The sequence below is a fragment of the Microtus ochrogaster genome, chromosome 2 (genome assembly GCF_000317375.1).
Source record: "Microtus ochrogaster isolate Prairie Vole_2 chromosome 2, MicOch1.0, whole genome shotgun sequence".
Taxonomy (NCBI): Eukaryota; Metazoa; Chordata; class Mammalia; order Rodentia; family Cricetidae; genus Microtus; species Microtus ochrogaster.
In genome coordinates, this window is record NC_022010.1 from 29778246 (window position 1) to 29799642 (window position 21397).

General features: G+C 48.9%; 1 protein-coding gene across 2 annotated transcripts in view; it reads right to left on the reverse strand.

The window, feature by feature from the left end:
• The window catches only part of Slc7a1 (solute carrier family 7 member 1), a 69947-nt gene that overhangs the window by 34173 nt on the left and 14377 nt on the right, over window positions 1-21397 (reverse strand). For both annotated transcript variants that reach the window (XM_005344718.3, XM_026785069.1), the window contains one exon: window positions 1810-1898. The gene's annotated coding sequence lies outside the window, so the exon portion shown is untranslated. The remainder of the gene's footprint in view (window positions 1-1809; window positions 1899-21397) is intronic.

A 21397-nucleotide genomic window follows, 5' to 3' on the forward strand; every position in this document is an offset into this window, starting at 1 on the left:
CCCACAGTGATGCTGTCTCTCCCGCAGTCGGGTCAGTTATCCGGGGCTCTATCTGCTTTGCAGCCCCTCCATGCTGGTTTGGTGGACAAAGCGGCCACGCTGGGATAGCCCCCTTGATGAAAAGCTGCAGAAAGATCTCTAAGCTGAGCTAGCTACCTCACCCTGCCTGGCTGGCAGCTCTGCCCAGTCAGTCCGACACCATGAGAAAATGGGCCACAATACATTGCAGATATATAAGATACATATGACACTGATAAAAAAAAAAAAGAAAATATAGTAACATCAAAAATATGTCCCTGGCACATTGTGGCACACACCTTTAATCCTAGCTCTAGAGGGACAGGGATGACTGGATCTTTGAATCTGAGACCAACCTGGTCTGGGACCTGGAGCTCCGAGCCATCCTGTCTCTAAAAAAAAAGGTCTCCACCCTGGGCCATCATCATTCTAGGACTGCAGAACCTACAAAAAATGAGCCATACACCCCCCTGACCTCACAGTGCACTAGCTATGTGGGAAGAAAGCAAGTGGTTGTTTAGGCACAACAAGTATTTATTGAGCACCTACTGTATACGACAACCCCTCCCCTGCTCAGGACTCAGACTACATGAAGCTCCTTGTCCTCGATGAAGATGGAGGCATAACCATGTCTGGCCAAGACAGGAAGGTCTGATTATTAATTATAATGGAATTAATATTAACAGAGTTAATGCCAGGAAGACATTATTAATGAGGCGACAGCAGCTTCATCCACAGGTACTGCTTGTAGCCTAATCTTCCCTACAGATCCGCGCTCCCTGGCTCCTTCCTCCGCCCTTCTTAATCCTCCCTGCAAGGCTCACATGTGACACAGGTCACCTGCTGTGTCTCCCACAAATGCCTTCTGATTAAGGAGGATCTGCTGAAGCTGATTATGTGGGCATTCTTCACAGAGGCACAGAATGAGGATTGCGAATGGCCAGAAATGACCGTAAGAGTGTGTGAGAGTGAGGTTTGCTGCACGCTCACACACACACACACACACACACACACACACACACACACACACACACACACACCTCCTTACCCCTGTGTGCCCTCTATCCACACTGAAAGCTCCACCCTTCAATATTTTCTGATGATAACGCAGCAAGAATGGAATCTCCACACCAGTGAATCTTTGTAATTCAACAAAAAAACAGAGCAGTAGATTCCCCCCTCAATGACTTGGATTTTAATTAATTAATTAATTAATTAGTTGGGGGAGCGCAGAACCTCTCTATGTAGCCCTGGCTGTCCTGGAACTCGTTATGTAGACCATGTTGACAAAGATCCACCTGCCTCTGCCTCATTAGTGCTGGGATTAAAGGCGTGCGCCACCACCCCGACTAGAGCAATAGATTTTAAAAGTATATTTCCAGTGGCACCCTTTTTCTATGCAGAACCCAAACATTTGTGTGTGTGTGTGTGTGTGTATGTGTTACTTTTATTTAAAAAGAAAGGCAGTCTCTCTGGCCAACCTTGGCCAACTCCCCACTTCTCCCCCTGCTTCCCCTCATTCCTTAACCTCTTCTACCCTCCAGACCCCTAACTCCACTCAAAACTCTCAAGCTTGAAAAAGAGTAGGGAATTTTAAAAATAAGATGGGGCTGGGTGCAAGGTTCAGAGGTAGGGTGTTTATCCTGCACAAGCAAGATCCGAGGTCCGTGTCCAAATTTACACACAAAGACAACTTGGGGCTACAGTCATCAGTTAGGTTGGGCTGAAATAAATGATACAGTCTAGTGCAAAAACTGTTCGTGTTCTGGGGTACCAAGGGGCAGACGGTACCTGGAGCAGGACTCGTGAACCTTCTCACTGCGGACGACTGGAGCCTGGGGACGAGAGGTCACAGTGGAGCCTGTGGTAGTTCCAAGCTTCTGCAAGACAGATGAAAAAAGTATCGTCACACAGCTCAGTTTGGGCACCAGAGCCTCCCAGTTGGGGCTGTCAGGGAAGCTCTGCTGTGGTAAGCAGGGCTCCACGCCTGAAGGAGTCCACAGATGGACACCGAGTGGGCTAGGCACAGGAGGCATCATGGGTGACCACGAGTCACCCTGTGTCCTCTGCAGGAGCAGTCAGGGCTTGTAACTGATGAGCCAGCTCTCCAGCCTCATTTGTTTTTTAAATGGCATACTGCAACATGCCAACATTAGGAAGAATCTGTGTGTATCAGTTAAGAAAGTAAATACGCGAATCAGAGATCGAGCCAAAGTGCAAACACCCATGTGTTTCAGGATTTAAAAGTCTTCACAATATGATTTCAGAACACACATGGAGTTTTGGTGTCATATCTAAAGACTGATCTAAAGAAGGTGACTATGGCCTGCGAGTGTAGACGGTGCTTGTGTAGCATGCAAAATAGCCCTAGGTTGATCCCCAGGGCTGAAAAAGAAAGGAGAAAGGGTAGAGGAGGGAAGGCTTAAATAGCTGTTTAGGAGGCTTGCTCGGGTCACATTTTTCTGCTATAGTATATAAAACAATTAATGCTAAATTAAAGCGAAAGAAAATGCGTGCCCTGCATTAATCCAGGGTGAACCTACTGGGATTAGTGGCCTGGAATGCATCGTGAATAAATTCATTAGGACCGCTTTTCCTAATCCAAGAAATGCTCCAACCAACTCAGTCTGATTTTCCAGACTTGCAAATTCTTTTGTTAGAAGCAGAACAGTAAAAAAAAAAATAAATAAATACCATACACCTAATACCCAAAGAATTCAGCACCAATTACGTTATGGCAAAGCAGGTGGCATTTAAGCTGCATCCCCCGGGGCCTCCGGGGGTGAGGAGGCTGTGAACGTGTGGTCACGCACACACAGAGTGGACACTGGCCTCCGGGGGTGAGGAGGCTGTGAACGTGTGGTCACTCACACACAGAGTGGATGGACACTGGCCCGCCCAGGGGAACTAGGTACTCAAGTATTAGCGAGCAGATCGCCCCACCCAACTTCTAAATCAGGAGTTAGATCTTCCCCATTAGCATGGCAGGACTCTGCAAATGCATCTGGAACCTGTAGCCCATGCTCTGGGAAGCTAGTGACCACTGGCCGTCTCGAGACCGTGCTGACAGGCATGCTAAGGGTCCATTTTTTTTCTTGTAAAATTTCTTGAGAATTTGATGCGATATATTTTGATCATAGTTACCTCCAACTCTTCTTAACTCCTTCCAGAGCCACCCCCGACCCTTGATCTCTGTGCCTTTTTTTTTTAAATAACTCATCAGTTTCATTTTGCGCTTCCCATACATTCCTGCGTGTGGAACCACCCACTTGAGCAGTGCTTCTCAACCTACAGATCTCGACCACTTTGCGGGGGCCCCTAAGTATATCGGAAAACACAGATATTTACATTATGACTTACAACAGTAGCAAAACTAGTTATGAAGTAACAACAAAAATAATTTTATGATTGGGGGTCACCACGACATGAGGAACTGTATTAAAAGGCCACAGCAATAGGAATCGAGAATCCCAGCACAGAAGTGTGCCTGACCTAGGAGGAGCCACACCTTTAATGAAAACTGGCAGTCCCTCCCCCAGAAGACATCCATAGCTCCTCAGCTAGGGGTGAGGGCTCATGAGTCTCCCTTCCCCCTCCATGCTGACTGTCACTAGATCCATCTTTCACAGCCAGCTCAGCTGCTCTAAGTTCCTAAGTGCACACAACCTGCCATGTCTCTCTCTGGTCGGCTCTGACCACTGACTCGCACCGTCTTCCTGCCCAGAGGTGGCCATTGCTGGGTCTCAGTATCCAGGGAAATCCCCTCCGTCCTTCAGTCTGGAAACATCATGTCATCGTTTCCCTCTTCACTGTTCCCCAGAGGCCCGTATGGCAAAGGCTTGCTCTCAGTCTACAGGCTACTGGGAGGTGGTGGAACCATTAAGAGGTGTGGGCAAGTGTGAGGAAGGCAGGCCACAGAGGGCATTCCTTCAAGGGGACAGTGCGACACAGGCCCTTCTTTCTTTTGTTGTGTAGCCGTGAATGGAGGGTTTTGCTCCTCACGTGTTTCTGCCTCAGTAGGCTACCTCTCCGTGGGGCGGTGCCAGCACTGTCGAAGAGAGCTAGCTGAGGAAGCCAGGGAAACCAGCCAGTAAAACTGACAGTCAAAAGGAAGCATGCTCTACAGAGAATGGCTAAGATATACATCCTAGCCTCAGGCCTTCAATAAATTACCCCAGTCCACTCTGGACCAAGATCATTTGGCTCCAAATTTGACGATTCATCCTTCAAGACAAAATCCTTGAGACAGGGGCTTCATTGCTCTTCTTTGCTGAACACTGGAAAAGGCCAGTGAAGGAGAGAGAGTCTTACCCCTGAGCAAAAACCAAACAAAGGCTGAAAATGGAAGAAGTGGGAGTGGGGAGAGTGAGTATTGCCCCCACGGTACATCTGTCTACATCTGTCGATGTCTAGAGACATCTTCATTTGACACATCGAGGGCTAACAGGTAACCAGCAGATCACAGTCAATACAATGCACAGCACAGTTTCCAGCTAAGAGTGATCCTCAATGGGAGGTGGGGAGGCCACGCCTCCCGGCCTGAACCTGGGGACTGTAAAGTGCTCCATGTCTAATCAAGTGGGTTGGAGATCACTCTAACTCTTAAATCTCCGGCCCAAGAGCCACAGCAAGATCTGCAAATGAGCACGTATTCCCAAGAACCCCAAACCTCATTGCGACATCCCTTGAGGAACTTGGATGGCCCCAAACCACGAGACAGGAAGCAAGCGCACGAAACAAGACGGAGTTTTAAAGAGGTGCCAGCCCAGGAATGAGTCTGCAGCCCCGGCCGAAGACAGACAGTGGGCAAGGTCTGGAGAGACAGGATCGCTGGTGCCCATTCTGCCCGGCAAGCCGTACAGGTGGCTCCCAAGTAGTCTTTCTAGCTGGGCACCTATGGTTCCTATGTCATCAAGGCCAGCCTGCACTACACAGTGAGATCCTGTCACAATCCTGACTGGTTGATTAATAGACAGATAGGCAGAAGCCAGCCCAAGCTACACAGTGCGACTCTATAACAGTTTAGATTGGCTGATGGATTGATGATAGACAGAGATGGCATATAAATCTGTTAAGTATTTGTTTTAATTTAATAAATGCATTCTTGGAGGATTCCTTAGAATAAATGTCATGGGTCCACAAACACTTTCTCTGCATGTCATTCTGCCCTTCAGCCCTTGGTGCTCACACTCAGCATGCGAGGAGATCTCTGCCCCGCAGCTGATGAGTTGCCCTGATAAATGTTGCCAGGGAGGAGGCTATTCAAAGGGATTTGAGTAAAGAATTGTTTGATGGGTGAATAATTAGCTCTTAATTACAGTTTGTCTTTTAAAATAAAGAATTATCTCATTAACAAGGTGCCCAAGGGGACAATGGTACCCATCCTGAATTTGGACATGCAACGCGCCTGTCTGCCCATCTACAAAATACAGCCCTAACCATGAGAAAGTAAGGGTAAAATGAAGAACGCTACTCTTTGGTTGCTGCTGTTGGGGGTTTTTCTTTGTTTTGTTTTGGTTGTTTGTTTTTTAAGTTCTCTGTATATGGGTGTTTGCCTGTGTGCATGTATGTGCACCATGTGTGTGCAGTGCCCACAGAAGCCAGGAGAGGGCGCCAAATCCCATGGACCTGGAGTTATGTCTGTGAGCTGCCATTGGGTGTTGAGAATCAAGGTCCTCTGAAAGAGCCGCCAGTGCTCTTAACCTGAGGCATCTTGTATACAGAAAAACAAAAAACACACTGCAGGGCACACAAATGCAAAACACACACTATAGATCACCAACAAAGTGAGTGCAGAAATGAAGGTAGCTCACAGCTATAATCCCAGCACCCAGGAGTCTGAGACAGGAGGATGGAGAGTTTGAGGACAGTCTGGGATGCAGTGCAAGACCCTGTCTCAAAAAAGCCCAAATCGGCAAAGAAAGAGATATTGGAGCGGGGGGGGGGGGGGGGATACAGCAGACCCAAAGATCCAACACAGAGAGGTCAGGGAGGACCTCCCTAGATGGAAGCAGGCAGAAGCAGCTCAGAAGGCCTGACTAGGGAGGGCACGTGTTTCCGGCAGGAGAGAGCTAAGGGCGGAGCCCTGCATAAGGATGTCTTCAAGCTTCCCCTAAAAATCAAGGCAGACTTTGACCTCCACACCTGCATGTTCTCCCGCAGCTCCTCAGTAATCACTTTCTACAGCCCTTTGTTCCCAAGATCTTCTTATGCCAACTGCCAGGGCCCCAAGTAGATCATAGAAAACTAACTAGCTGGAAACGGCTCCCTCACAGTGCCCTGGAGTGGTGCCTCAGAAGGACAGTGGCCTAGGGACAAGCTCAGTGGGCCTTCCCCCAGGATGCAGACAGACCAATTGCTATCTTCCTCCCCAAAACCAGCCCTTGAAGCACCTAGCACCTTGCCCAGAGCATCCTCCCAGGCCTTGCCACACCCCTTCTTGCGCCTCTCAGTGCACCTGGCTGTACCATTCTCCTTATTCCTTGCTGGGCATCGTGCCACTCCTTGGTGCATCTTGCCTCAGTTGGTAAACAGGTTTAAAGCCCCAGGTTGCAGTTCAGCACTAGACCACTACTAATAAACAATAATAGATAATGATAGTCATTATTATTCAGTGCCTAGAACCCATCCTTATGAGAGAGGTCACAAGTACTTTTCAATCTCCATCAACAGAACCCATCCTTACCTTTCTTCTAAACCCTTCCTCCATAGGGCCTTACCCTGAGTGCTATCGGCCAATAAAACTCTTTGTTATTGTAAAGGTCACACAGGTGCTTTGTGAGAGAGTTTCAATGCAGCCGTCCCTGCAGCTTTGCTGTGATAATTGCCCCGCGTAGACTTTCTCCCGGAGTTTTACTATGTTTAAACGTGTAAGAAAAATAAACGTGGGAGGCCAGACTCCGGAAGTTTTTGACCCAGTGCCTGCTAAGGTGATGCTGGCCCATTCTTCACCTCCCGTGGATCATTTCCCTGTAGGCCGTGAGGCTCGAAGGGACCCTAACACATACCTAAAGGATTGAAACAGCTAAACAGAACTCCAGCAACTCCACTCATAACTAGACACCCCCAAATTTATTATAGCCTCCAAGTGGAAACAACCCAAATGTTCCGTGTTGTGGGCTATCATCCATCCACAGAAAGTTATGAAGTACCAACCCAGGCAACAACATGGACAGGCCTGGACAATGCCATGCCAAGTGGAAGAAGCCGATCGTTTGTACAAAATGTCTAGGATCCTGACGGAAAGAACTTAGTGTTTGTCCGGAACTGGGGAAGTGGAGGAGAAGGGAAGGAGGAGCCAATGAGCAGGTTACATAGGCGTGAGTAGTGGAAATCCTAGAATCACAGTGACGGCTGGATAAGACTTTGTAGTCACTAAAAAGCACCAAGTTTCGCTCAAACCAATGAACATCATAGCAAGTAAATGACATTTTAAGATGCTGATGGGAAAAAAAAAATCTGGCAGAATGGCTAAGAGTGATCCATCACCACCAGGGAACAGGATGATGCTCTTGCCAGCAGCCTACCCCCCACATATTTCAGTCTAAACTCTTACCTCCACCCTTCCAGACCAAAAGGTGGACCCCAGCTGCAGCCAGCAAATGCTCCCCACCATCCTCAGGGGGTCCTTTATCACATGGAATGGCCATTCTGCTCTGAGAGCGTCAGGAACACGAAACGCACTCCGGCTTAATAAACACACCCAGCATGTGCAGAGCTGTTCCGTTTCAGCAGGAACAGAAAACCCAATCTCGGCTCAAAGCTTGCATAGAGCAGTGTCAGGTCACAGAATAAAACGAAGGAAGGCTACACCATTTTGCTAACTAAGGCCACATACACGATTTCTAGGCTTTCAGCTCCAAAGTGAGGGCAGCGTGGGAACCCTTGGCCTTAGGGTGTGTGTGGGGGGGGGGGGTCCGGGGCCTGAGAAAATGAGATGACTTTAAAAACCGATCACGAAGATTTTTATTTTTAAAGTTTAAGAGCAACGCTTTGAAGGCGTGCTCGGTTCAGGAAGGCAGAGGCGAGCTGGAAGACATCCCCAGCAGCATGAGCAGGAGTTTCACAAACGGCGCACTGGCATGGCCTCGTGGCTGCCAAGGCATACCCGCCAGGTGACCCGCCTGCCAGGCGACTTCCTGTGATGCTGTGGGACGTCTGGAGTTGATGGGAACGACTCTGTGCAGGTGGTGGCAGCCACCTCTTCCTTCCCGCAGATGTGTCTGGAACCACCCCTAAAGATAGGTCTGGGATGGAGCCCAGAGTCCACAGGTTAAAAAAGTCCCTGAGAAGGCTGTCTGTGCTAGTCCTGCAATTACCATGGGGGATTGGGCAAGAGCCGAAAACCTTGGCCTCGGGAGTGCTGTGCTTTTATAGGCCTGTGAGTAATTTGTTCTCCTGGGGCTAAATTGCTAGCTGGCTGCTTCAAATCCTAGGCACACAGAAAGGACGTGGGGTGAACCTGCAGTGCAGAGCCACGCGCCTCAGCGCTCCTGCAACACAGGAGACTCTCCTCCTCTCTAGAGGGGACAGGGGGCCGGACATTCCGCACTGCCTGAGTGAGAGAAGGGGCCCCAAGAAGCTGCAGAAGAAATAAATATGGTGCCTGGAAGGATGAGAAAACAAGCTAATCCATCCCCAAACAGCCCCTGTGCCATGGACACAGTCGCCAGTGTGCCTTTTAAAGGAACCTGGCCTTTGTTATCATTTAAGCAATCTCAGATCTAGGGACAACAAATACACAGTTTTAAAAAAGAAAGTTCTGGAACTGGAGAAATAGCTCAAGTGGTTAAGAGAACTGACTGCTTTTGCAGAGGACCTGAGTTCAGTACCCAGCACACACATGGTGCCTCACAACCACCCCGTAACTCCAGTTCCAGGGACTCTAACGCCCTCTTCTGGCCTCTGGGGACACTGCACACATGATGCACAGGCATACACGCAGGCAAAACCCCATATGTATAATTTATTTTATTTTAATAAAGTTTCACCAAGCATGGTGGCACATGGCTTTAACCCCAGCCCTCAGTAGACAGAGACAGAAGGACCTCTATGAATAAGGCCAGCCTAGTTCAGTCCAAATTTTCATTTTCATATATTTAAACTTTGGGGTTGTCCAGTCTCTATAGAGTAAAACAAAAGCTTTATCTGTGAGGCCATTGTGAATCTCAGCTTGTCACACAAGTATGTGGAACTGAGTTCAATCTTCATCTCATAAAAAGCTCATGCTGGAGATGGGGTCAAAGACGGGAGGTTCCCTGGAGCTCATGCTGGAGACAGAGGCAGGGACAGGAGGGTCCCTGCAGCTCATGCCAGAGACAGAGGCAGGGACAGGAGGGTCCCTGGAGCTCATGCTGGAGACGGAGACAGGGACGGGAGGGTCCCTAGAACTCACTGGTCAAGCAGTCTAGCTGGATTAGTGAGCCCCAAGTTCAGTGAAGATTCCTTGTCTCACTCAATACCTTGGCGGAGCTGGTCATGGTGGCACACACCTTTAGCCCCAGCCTGGGAAGCCAGAGGCAGGTAGACCTCGGAGTTTGAGGCTAGCCTGGTCTACATGAGAGTTTCAGCCCAACAGAGCTACATAGTGAGAGCCTGTCTAAAGTAAGAGTAGGGAGCGGTTGAGGAAGACAGCCACCATTTACCTCTGGCCCCCACACTCACACACACCTCACAGGCAGACAAAACCGCAGTATGCCTGGGCTCTGCCTGCTCCACCATGAAGCCTCTTCCTGTCTAAACTTGGGGAAAAAGAGAAAAAAGCCCAACCAGGAAGCCACCTTCCTCTGTCCAGGAGGTCTGGATGCTCAAAAGCACCATTATTTGTTTTGCCAAAGTGTGTATACATCCACATCCTGCTTTAAGAAGCTAAAGAAAAAGAATTAAAGAATAATTTCAAGGACCCATTTTTTAACCCATCCTCTCCAATCTAATTTTATTAAGCCATCTCACTTCCTGCCTTTTAACTTACATTTCTGTCAGCATATCATCCACTCTTTTTTGTTGGCCTTTACAAGGAACAATCTCCCTTCAGAAACCTCTTCAAAGGAAAAGTCAAAGTGAAATGTCACCGGGAAAGACGCCAGGTAGCCAACAGCCAGGAAGGCACCCAGTGCTCAGCCCAGAGGCTGTGACATGTTGGGACCCAGGCACAATATGGATGGACCAGGCATGGCAGTTGCCGGTAGGCTCGGTGGCTCTTGGTGGCACAAGATCCATCCCCATCACACCTAGCTAGGTCCTGGGGTCCCCACAAGAAGAGCCAGGATGGCCGGGCAGTGGTGCCATGTCTTTAGTCCCAGCACTTGGGAAGCAGAGACAGGCAGATCTCTGTGAGTTCAAGGCCAGCCTGGCCTACAGAGTGAGTTTCAGGACAGCCAAGGCCACACAGAAAAACCCTGTCTCGAAAAAGAAAAAAAGAAAAAGAAAAAAAAGAGCCAGGATGCTTTGCCCAAGACATACTTTCCAGATTTTCTTCACCTACAGAGAGAGAAACCTGACTAACAAGGTGTGAACCTCGCGAGTGGAAGAGAGTAGCTGCTATCGATTATTGTGTGTGACTCACAGAAAACAGGGATGAGCAAAGGTTAATTCCTTCAAATCTCCAATCCGGATGACTGACAGTAATCCCAAGTTTAGAATTAGAAATAACTAAGTTTGCAGCACGCGCTAGCACACACCTTCAGTCCCGGCACTCGGGAGGCAGAGGCAAGCAGATCTCTGTGAGTTCAAGGCCAGCCTGGTCTACCTTGTAAGTTCCAGGCCAGCAAAGGAAGTAAGACATGTGTGGCTCTGCCATCTGGGCTCCCACCAGGACACTCTCTGAGCTGGAAGACAATAAAGGCCACTGAGAGCAAGCAACATGAGCCCTTAGCATGCCCAGACCAGCAAGCGAAAGCCACAGACACAACAAAGGCCTGCTCCATCTGGGACAGTATTTTCACAGGGCTCAGGAGGAACACAGAGGAACAAAGGTCAATATTGGCAATGGCATCCTGTATCAAGGCTACTTTGTGCCTGCCTGATCATTTCTCAGCCTTTCACCCCCGACAATAACATTCACCTTGGCAACAGTCTAGGATGGTCCATGACCTTGACCATGGTTCACACGTAGTAAGTGTCTGGAAGATGCCTGAGCCTTGCAAGGAAAGCAGATGTCACCACGCAACTCTAAATCCCTCATTAATGTGAACACCCCAATTCCGACTCCCTGCTCAGGCACTGATGTAATTTTTGTTTTGTCTGGAACCCCTGAGTTTGAGCACCAAGAGACTTGCTAGAGGCGTGGACACATTCTTGGTCTGTCCATTAATAAAGGACTCAAAACTTTTAATTGAGCTGGGCAGTGGTGGTGCATGCCTTTAATCCCATACTTGTGAGGCAGAGGCAGGTAGATCTCTAGGAGTTTGAAAGCAGCCAGCTCTACAGAGTGAGCTCCAGGAGAAACCCAGTCTTGAAAAACAACAAACAAACAAAAAAACCTTTTAATCGGCATGGTTGTCAATAGCCTTCTCTTATGGATCATTTCATTATGGTGAGCTGGCTGTCAAGGACTTATCTGTGCTCTGAAAATTTGAGGACCAGCTGAGGTTCACTTGGGAAAATATTTTCCTCAAGAACTCACTAACGATGGCATATTTCTGATAAAAAATATGTCCTAAATTCAAGTAGAAATATCCTTACATCAAAACCGTGCTGGCAGGCAGCACTCAGGAGAGAGAAGAGAGTGAGTTTGAGGCAGCCTGGGCTATTGAGTGAGACTGTCAAATGAAACAGAATACGTTATCACGATATCGGGTGTCCGGCAGGGAGGGCACATGGAATTATCTAGCACCCAGTTTGGGGTGTGAGGTTCTGAGCTGAAACTAGGAGTTTGGGTTTACCAAGAATCAAGCATTGCCTGGCAGGGCTCTCCCGGAGGCAAGCACCCTGACAAGAGAAGGACACGGACCCACATTTAAGGAGCCAATGAAGGAAGTACATCACTAACGAAGGAGACTGCAGCCATGTTAAAGAGTCCAAAGGTAGAGTTAGCGTCCTTCCCCTCCGTCTTCCTTAAATCCCATGCCCTTATTTTTCTCAGTAAGCTTGGGGCCATGCCCAGCCCATCTTGATGTCAGCGAGCATAAAGCTGCCAAATCAAACATGAGATAAATTTCATGTGAACAGTAAGTAACTATTTAATGTAAGTATGCCCCAAATATATCATCATTATGTTCCAAGTACTGCTAAAAAAATCATTTTGTAAATTATTAAAGTTATCCTGGATACTGAGTGGCAGAAGGCTTAACTTAACCTCTGCTGGCAAGGCCCTAAAATGCATCAGAGAAAGAAGGGGAGGAGGAATACCAAAAACATACCCACTGCAAATTTAACTGAGCGTCCAGTATTATAACTTGATGTGTGTTGTTGCGAACTCTGGCTCCACCCCACGTCGCAAGGCCCAGTCTCCAAGCCTGCATGCCAACTGCCTCCTGCAAAGGCACTTCCCCAGACCACGCCGGTGATGGCGACTTCCTTATTTGACAAGGGGCCCCATCTGGTGCCTGCAGGAGCCTACTTCAGCTACCCCAGAGAAACTGTAGAAGAAAGAAAAGGCCAGCCACACGAGGTACTTGAGAACCATGATGGCGGGTGAGGGCAAAGCGTGGGGATGAGAGAGCAGAGCTGGGCCGAGCTCCTACCAAGCAGCAGCTTCGTTTTCAAAGAGATGAAAATCAGTGCCAAGAGTGTGCCAGGCAGGCTCATCTACGGAAATGGGGCGCACACTAAACAGTTTGAGTTATCACAGTATCCACAGACCCCTAAGAACTAAGTACGGCCGTGAGGGACAGGTACCTGCCAGAGGAGGACTTCACCTGTGGGATGCTGCATCACTTAACTTTTCTCATTGCTGTCACAAAGACCTGACAAGAGCAGTTGAAGAATAAAGGCCTTGCCAGGCAGTGGTGGCACACGCCTTTAAGTTCCGGGACAGCCAGGACTGCACAGAGAAACCCTGACTCAAAAAACCACACACACACACACACACACACACACACACACACACACACACACAAGCATAGAGAGCACATGATTTGGGGGTTAAAGTCCATCATGAAGGGGAAGACATGATGGCAGGAACGGAGGGAAGAGGGCCACAGAATCCAATCAGGAAGTGAAGAGGGGAGAATGCTGATGCCAGCCTGCTTCCTCCCCATCTTTAAAAAAAATTTTAAAGATTTTTTTTATTGAGCTATATAGTTTCCAACCCATCCATAAAGAATCTTAAATTTTATTTTCTGTAAGATTTGACTGTATATATGTATTGCGTAGTATGTGTGGTGTGCAGTGGAGGCCAGAAGAGGGCACTGGATCACCTAGAAACAGTTACAGATACTTGTGAGGGGCCGTGTGGGTGCTGGAAATTGAACCCAGTGCTCTTAACCTCTTCCTTATTATCCAGTCAGGACCCAAACCACCGAATGATCAGTCCATATCTAGTCTGAGTCTTCCTTCCACATTTAAACCTCTCTAGAAATGCCCAGGCGTGTCTCGTAGGCGACTCTAGATCTTGTCAAGCTGCTGGTGGTGGAGATGACAGTCACAGATACTTGTTTGTTTTGTTTTTGTTTCAAGATAGGGTTTCTCTGTGTAACAGCCCTGGCTGTCTTGGAACTTGCTGTGTCGACCAGGCTGGTCTCAAACTCACAGCGATCCACCTGCCCCTGCCTCCCGAGTGCTGGGACCACACCTGGCGACAATCACAGGTTCTAACCAACATCTGCCACTGTAATATCTAAGAACCAGATGCAGTACTCCTTAAAGGCGGGCCTTGCAATCTGACACCTGCTATAACTAAAGGCGCCAATTAAGTGAGAGTAAACCTTACCAAGCCCCAGGACTCCTGTAAGAATTAGCATTCTTCACTAGTCACCCAGTCTGCTAAGTGTGCCGTCCAGACCACCAACGCCTGTGTGAAGCCCAGACAGAATCAACAGAACTGCCCGCCCACCTGACAGAGCCCGTGTAAGCGCCTCCTCCTAGACAAAGGAAGACAGAAAGAAGCTGGCCGCCACCTCCCGCAGCAGAGCTGGGCACAGTTCCTCTTCCCCTTCATCTAAAGGCTGCAACTGTTCTTAAGTGGGGGGAGCGGGCATGGCCAACCAAGTAAACATCAAAGAACACCTCGGTTTTCTTACATTTATATTCAACCCACGGCCAAGATCTCTTGATCTTTGCTGGAAGGATTCCCGGAGATGCCTTGTCAAGACAATGATGAGCAGAAAGGGGCTGCGACACAAGGAAAAAGGAGAAAGGGAGGAGAGAAAGGAAGAAAGAGAGGAGGGAAGAGAAGGGATTTTTTTTAAAAGAAGATAATGCTTTAGTCTGTGGTTAAGCCCCATGTCCATTTGTTGTTTTGCTTTTCTCTTCTTTTGAGAAAGCGTCTCAGGGTGTAGCCCTGAACTTCACTCTGCAGACCAGGCTGGCCTGGAACTCACAGAGATCCACCTGCCTCTGCTTCCAAATCCTGGGACTAAAGGCATATTCTACCATATCCACCTCTAAGTTTAAAAAGAGAAAAGACAGCTTTGGCTCCCAGCACCAGAGAGGCAGAGGCAGGAAGATCTCTGTGAGTTCGAGGCCAGCCTGGTCTAGGTAGACCCAGAGCTACATAACAGAGAGACCCCAGTCTCGAAAAACAAAACAAGAGACACCTTCGTTTGCTTTGCCGCTGTGAGCGATGCTGTCTCTCACAGAGCTAGGAACAAACTGAGCCTGAGACAACAGAGCACGGATTCGGCATTGAAGTACGCCGCTTACTAAACACGTCCTGACACGAAGCAGGGCAACCATGTCTGTCCCCTCCACTGGCTGGTGTTTGTGACGGTGGAGTTGGGCTAAAAGGTGAGTTTATATGTAAACGAATGGGGGGGGGGTTCAAACGGTGGCCTGAAAGGCTGACATTCCAAATGATTGTCTGTCCTCAACCGGACACTGGTGGCCACACAGTCAGGTGCCAACAGCTACACCCCATCAGCTTACATCTATGCTTCAAAGCCAAAGGGGCCCGTTTTTATTAATTTTCACCAGATGTTCAAGCTTAGCCTATGTATGCTCCCATGAGTGTGCCTGGATTTGTAGGACACAACTTCCTGCAGATGGAAGGGACCACAGACCTCTTGGATAAATAAGAGACATTTTCTTTTCTTTCTTTTTTGTTAAATATTTATTTATTTATTATGTTTACAGTATTCTGCCTGCAAGTACACCCACGTACCAGAAGAGGGCACCAGATCTCATTACAGAGGGCTGTGAGCCATCTGTGGTTGCTGGGAATTGAACTCAGGACCTCTACAAAAGCAGCCAGTGCTCTTGACCTCTGAGCCGTCTCTCCAGCCCCAAGAGACATTTTCTAACAGCAGGGAACTAGTTAATGCAACTAGCATGCTGTTGAGATTGGGGGCTCTCATTTGCTCTGTGTCACTGCTTCTTAGGGCCACGGAGTTTCCGTTTGTCTCTCTCTGACACCAGTAAAACTGACTGCGAATAGATCCTAAGCTGAAACTGCAGACAGAAGAGAGAGGAAGCGGATGTCTCGAAGGCCCATTTGTTGCTTAAATAGCTGGCCCTACCTCTGCTCGAGCAAAGGAGCATGGGCAGGGAGAGCACTTGGCAGACTTTCAGAACAACTGAACCACTATCTCTAGCCCCATTAAAAATGAAATCCAGGTTGGTGGTGGCGCACGCCTTTAATCCCAGCACTCGGGGAAGCAGAGGCAGGTGGATCTCTGTGAGTTCGAGGCCAGCCTGGTCCACAGAGTGAGTTCCAGGACAGCCAGGGCTATTACACAGAGAAATCCTGTCTTGAAAAAAATGAAGAAAAAAAAAAGAAAGAAAGAAAAGAAAAAACAGAGGGGCTGGAGAACTGGCGCAGCGGTCAGGAACACTGGCTGCTCCTCCAGAAGACTCAGGTTCAGTTCCCAGCATCCATGGGGTAGTTCACAACCATCTGAGACTCCAGTTCCAGAGGAACTGGGGCCCTCTTCTGACTTCTGAGGACACCAAGCATGCATGTGGCACACACACATACATGTGAACAAAACATTCATACATAAAATGAATTTTAATAAAAAAGATACTTAAAAAATGAAAGAGTGCACCTGGTAAAGAGGCAGACTGAATGCCAAGTTCAAGGCCATCCGGGGCTACAAAGTGAGACCCTGTCACAGAGGGGTTGAGAAGGACATGAGAAACAATACTGAAGAGACCAGCAATGTCCTGTGTCATTGTTATACACACAGCTCTGTACTAAGAGCCTGAAAGAAACCCCATCTATCCTCAGGATCCCAAAGATGTTAGATGAGGTCAAGAAGCAAATTCCTGCATTCGGTCCACATCGTTCCTGAAGTTGCAACCCTCCCTCTCTGACACTAGAACCCCTGCATCCTTCCTAACCAGGTGGCACAGAGTCAAAGGTGACCTCACACCTTCCTGTTAGCCCGTCAAGTCACTGCTGTGTTTTCCTTGAATTACGCAGATTTAAGCATCAGTATGAAAGGTCATAAGACACTGTGTCCAACCGGAGGACAACAGAGGTCAACTGTAAAATCCAAATCAAAGTCTCTCTAGCGGCATGACGCAGCTAACTGTGCACGGTGCGTTCTAGCTAGGTGGGCTGAAGGTCCCTGGTCTGATAGCTCAGGTCACCTTCCCTCCAGCAGACTTGGCTCTGGTTTTTTTACTGCAACACCCTCCGGTGGCCTGGCTGGAATCCAGACCCTTCTCTACTTCCACCATCAGGGTCATGGCACTATTTCTATAGGGCTTCCATTGTGGTAACCAAAGCACCTTGCTAGGGGCACCTAGGGGAACAGCGACACTAACTTCGTAGCGATGTCCCGAGGGCACGGCTCTGTCCAGTCTTGAAGAATGCACAGGGGAGAAGCAAATACCGTAGAGAGGGCATGGATCCTCACGGGGAAATTTCTACATCAGGTAACAGCTGGGACCCAAGCTTGCCCTGTTCCTCTCTGCCAACACCCACCACCCAGCCTGTGTCTGGGGAGCCAAGAAGATTAGAAATACTACCGCAGGGAAGTGAAGTCTACTCCAGCCAAGTGTCCTGCTTTGGGAGAGCCTCACAAAGCAACCTTTGTGAGCAGGCGTGTCCCATGATAGCATTGTCCAAAGACTTGTGACAAACTCCAAAATCCCTTGTCCCTTGCTTACCAGAGAACTACCACCAATATCCAGGGCCACTTCCGCTTTCCCTACCTTATGGTCAGTCATGCAAAGTTTTTTTTTGCTTTTTTATTTATTCCAAAACACTCTCTGGTCTGACAGGAACACTGACTTTTAGAGCTGCTAGGAGAGTGTGGGGTTTTCCTCACCACCCTGGCCACCACTCTCTGAATCTCTGATCACATCTCCAACCCTTGATCCAGCCTCCCTTCTTTTTTTTTTTTTTTTTTTTTTTTTTTTTTTTTTTTTTTTTGGTTTTTCGAGACAGGGTTTCTCTGTGGCTTTGGAGCCTGTCCTGGAACTAGCTCTTGTAGACCAGGCTGGTCTCGAACTCACAGAGATCCGCCTGCCTCTGCCTCCCGAGTGCTGGGATTAAAGGCGTGCGCCACCATCGCCCGGCCCAGCCTCCCTTCTTTAACATGCACTCCCGTCCCCAAACAGAAGAGAAAGGCTTCTTCGGAGCCTGCAGCCTACAACTTTCGCCCTTCTGTAATGCAACCCTTAACGGATTTCTGTCCAGACAGCAGATATTTGAACACGGACGGCACTGAAGTCAGATTTCTGCGCAAACCCTTAACGGATTTCTGTCCAGACAGCAGATATTGAACACGGACGGCACTGAAGTCAGACTTCTGCGCATCTGACTCCTTGCTCACCCCCTGTCCTTCTGTGAACTTCAAGTGAACCGGGGGCACACCTCGGGGCCAAAGGGTACCGCTGCTCTAGATAACGGCGCCCCTCTTCACCAGATCACTCCTGCCCAGACAAATGTAAAGGATCGTAAGCAAACACTGGAGGGAAAGGCCACGCTTTGCTTCCTGGGCACCCACACTGATCTGCTTCCCAACTGATCCGGAGTCCAGCGAAAGCAAGGAACAGGTGGTGCAGGGACGCCTAGGGAACGAGCTACTGGAAACTACCGATTTCTTCTTGCAAGGAACCCACCCAGAGAGTCAACAGTCGGTACCACAAGCAGGCTCCCGTCCTGCACATGTAACTGGGAAGTGTTCTTTGTTCCCCAGAGGGCTCGCCAGAGCTGAACAGTGCCCCGTCCCTGGCTCATTCAGAGTCCTTTACTGTCAAGTTCTGGAATTCTGTCCAGCTCCTAGCCCATGTCTTTGCATGCACTGTCTTGTAGCAGTTGGGCGCTTGCCCTCAACTCTTCTTGCTGCTGTTCGTGTTGGTCTGCTAAGACGGGATGGCGGGAAATGCAGAAAATACCATGAAGTTTACCTGAAGACTCTGCTCCTCCAGACAGCTTTCCCAGAACTCTCCCCTAGAGCATCAGCTGGGCTCAGCTACTGTTCACTGCCCAAATGCTTCCCCCCAGATCCAAACAGGGTGCGTTTCCATGGGGAAAAAATAAATAAATAAAAAATCCATTCATTTCTCTTTGATGGGAGCTGTATGTATTTGATGTGTACGGTTAGTGAATAACCTTTTGAAAAATAACCATAGGCTTCCTCCCCAGTGAGACAGCTGGGGACCCAGACTTCTCATGGCCTATCCCGACATTCCAACCTTCCCCCAGAGACACCCAGCACAACAGGACATGGCAGCCACTGACCTGACACCAGGAAATGCCTGGCCCTGCCATAGCGGGATAAGCGTCCAATGGTGCTTTGATGAGCGTGGAATGCCGGGCCTGAGGCCTTTCGTTCACTTTTCTACAACTGAGATGAAGAGATTGTTGGCAGAAGCTCTTCTGGAATATTCCTTCGAGCAGCACAGATCTGGAGGATCATCTGAATAGGGACCCGGGTCCCCATTCTCCTCCCTTATAGCCATACCTGTTGGTCATTTCTGAACTAAGCTAGGCATGGGAAGGCATCTAGATGGCCACCTCTGTCACTGTCCCAACCCCAGACTTCCTGTCTCCCTCTCCACCACACATGGTCACCACTGTTCCTGTCTGACACATAATTTCCCAGTGTCTCCTCACTGCCCAGTGCTCTTTGGTGGCCCCCTAATCTCAAAATGTCATGACTTCCTGATCAGAGCTGGAAATCCTTATGGAAACAGTCCCCTAAAGAATCCCTTCCAAATCCCAAAGCAGAGGCTCTGGCCCAGAGTCGGAACACCTTGCCCCATCCATGGCCAGGGGAAAGGCAGCCGAGTCTTAGGGAGACACACATTGAGTCTACCTCACCTGCCGGTGAGAGTGAGATGAATACCCAGCAGGCATTGCTTCTGTGTGGCCAGGAGGGGATAACAAAGGTGACCTTCCTGGATCTTCAGGTTTGGAGGCTGTTTCAAAGCACTTGAGAGCCCAGGATTTCCACATTTTGAAAAGACCCGTTCCCCATTGGCCTTTTCACACTCAGCGTGCATAGCATCATGACAGGTGGCATGCACCACACCTCGCGGCATCAACCTCACGGCACCTCCATCCCGGCAACCTCTTGCACCTCTGTCCCGCCTGATTTCCTGTCAACAGGACACAAGCTAGCATGTTCCGGGAAGGAGAGCCTCAAGTGAGAGGACGTCTCCCTCAGATTGGCCCAAGTCTGATTCATGGTGAGTACGGAAGGTAGAGGATGCCACTCCTGAGCAAGTGGTCCTGGGTTGTTGGAGGAAGCAAACTGAGCAGGTCAGTGAGCAGTGCGCTCCTCCTCTGCAGTCTCTGCTTCCATTCCTGCCTTTGAGTTCCTGCCGTGCGCCCCTGGCTTCTCCTCCTGACAACTGTAGGTTGATAGAAACCTTTGCCTCCCTGAGTTGCTCTTTTGGTCATGGTCTTTATCATAGCAGTAGGAACCAAATTAGGACAACCTCCAAGCACATTCGGATTGCATCCCCTGGCTGTGACCCACCCCGATCCCTCATCTGGAAGGCACGAAGGCTGTTGGCACAGCTGCAGACTCGCCGTCATGACATGCCCTTAACCCTAAACGCCTGGGGAGGCGGGTGAAAACTGAGTGCGTGGTTCCAGTGAGCACAGCGTAGATGAAGACGATTATAAACTCTAGGCTCCTGAAGGAGAGCCCACAAACCAACCCGGCTTTCTCTCAGAACAATCCACGATTAACACTTCCCAGCACACGGATGGGGTAACACTGACCAACTACTAAGGACACCGAGGCCTAAGCCCTCGATTCCCTGCCCCCCCAAAAAAAACTCCATCACCATCCAGGACAGCCCTTGGAAGGTCCCAGCTCAACTCATCTTACAGAAGTGACCACAGGTACCAGATTATAAGGGAAAAGCAGGAATAACATTTGCTTCACTGCTGGTGATTTCTGTTTTTATAAATGGCACCTTTCTATATATTTAACAGAAACCTGTGACAGCAAATGAATTAATGGATCAACACAACAGAAATTTGTGAGACACAGCCAGGCATGGAGTGTAAATCCCAGCACTCAAGACGCAGAGGCAGGTGGATCTCTCGAGTTTGAGGTCAGCCTGCTCTACAGAGTGAGTTCCAGGACAGTCAAGATTGTGCAGGAAAAAACAAACAAAAAACACCCTGTCTCTTGAAAAGAAAGAAAGAAAGGAAGGAAGGAAGGAAGGAAGGAAGGAAGGAAGGAAGGAAGGAAGGAAGGAAGAAAAGACATTTGCGAGACAGCCATTGTAGAACACAACTTTAATCTTAGCACATGAGAGGCAGAGACGGGGCCTCTGTGATTTCAAAACCAGACTGCTCTACACAGTGAAATCCAGCCCATCCAGGATCATGTAGTAAGACCCTGTTTAAAAAAATAGAGGTACTGGAGAAATGGCTCAGTAGTTAAGAACACACACTGTTCTTGCAGGGCATCAGAATTCAGGTCCCAGCACCCCTATCAGGCAGCTCACAACCACCTATAACTCCAGCCCCAAGGGACCTGATGCCTCCACACATATACACACAAGTAAAAATAAAATTAAAACTGAAAAAAAAGAAAAATCACATAATACCTGCCATTTCATGGTACCCCATTCCTACTTCAATCCCTTCCTTTCTTTTTCTATGACGACATGAAAGAAAACCATTTTAATTAGGGAGACTGTCTACTGGGGGACATTGTCACAGTGAACGGGGAGACCCTTGGGACGGCACAGGACCCCGATGTGGCTCTTTACTGACCGACTTCTCATCCTCTGCCATAGCCTGCACCAGGCAGACAGCTTTGAACTCGATGACAGGCCAACACAGCCAAGGTTTAGTCTAATGCTT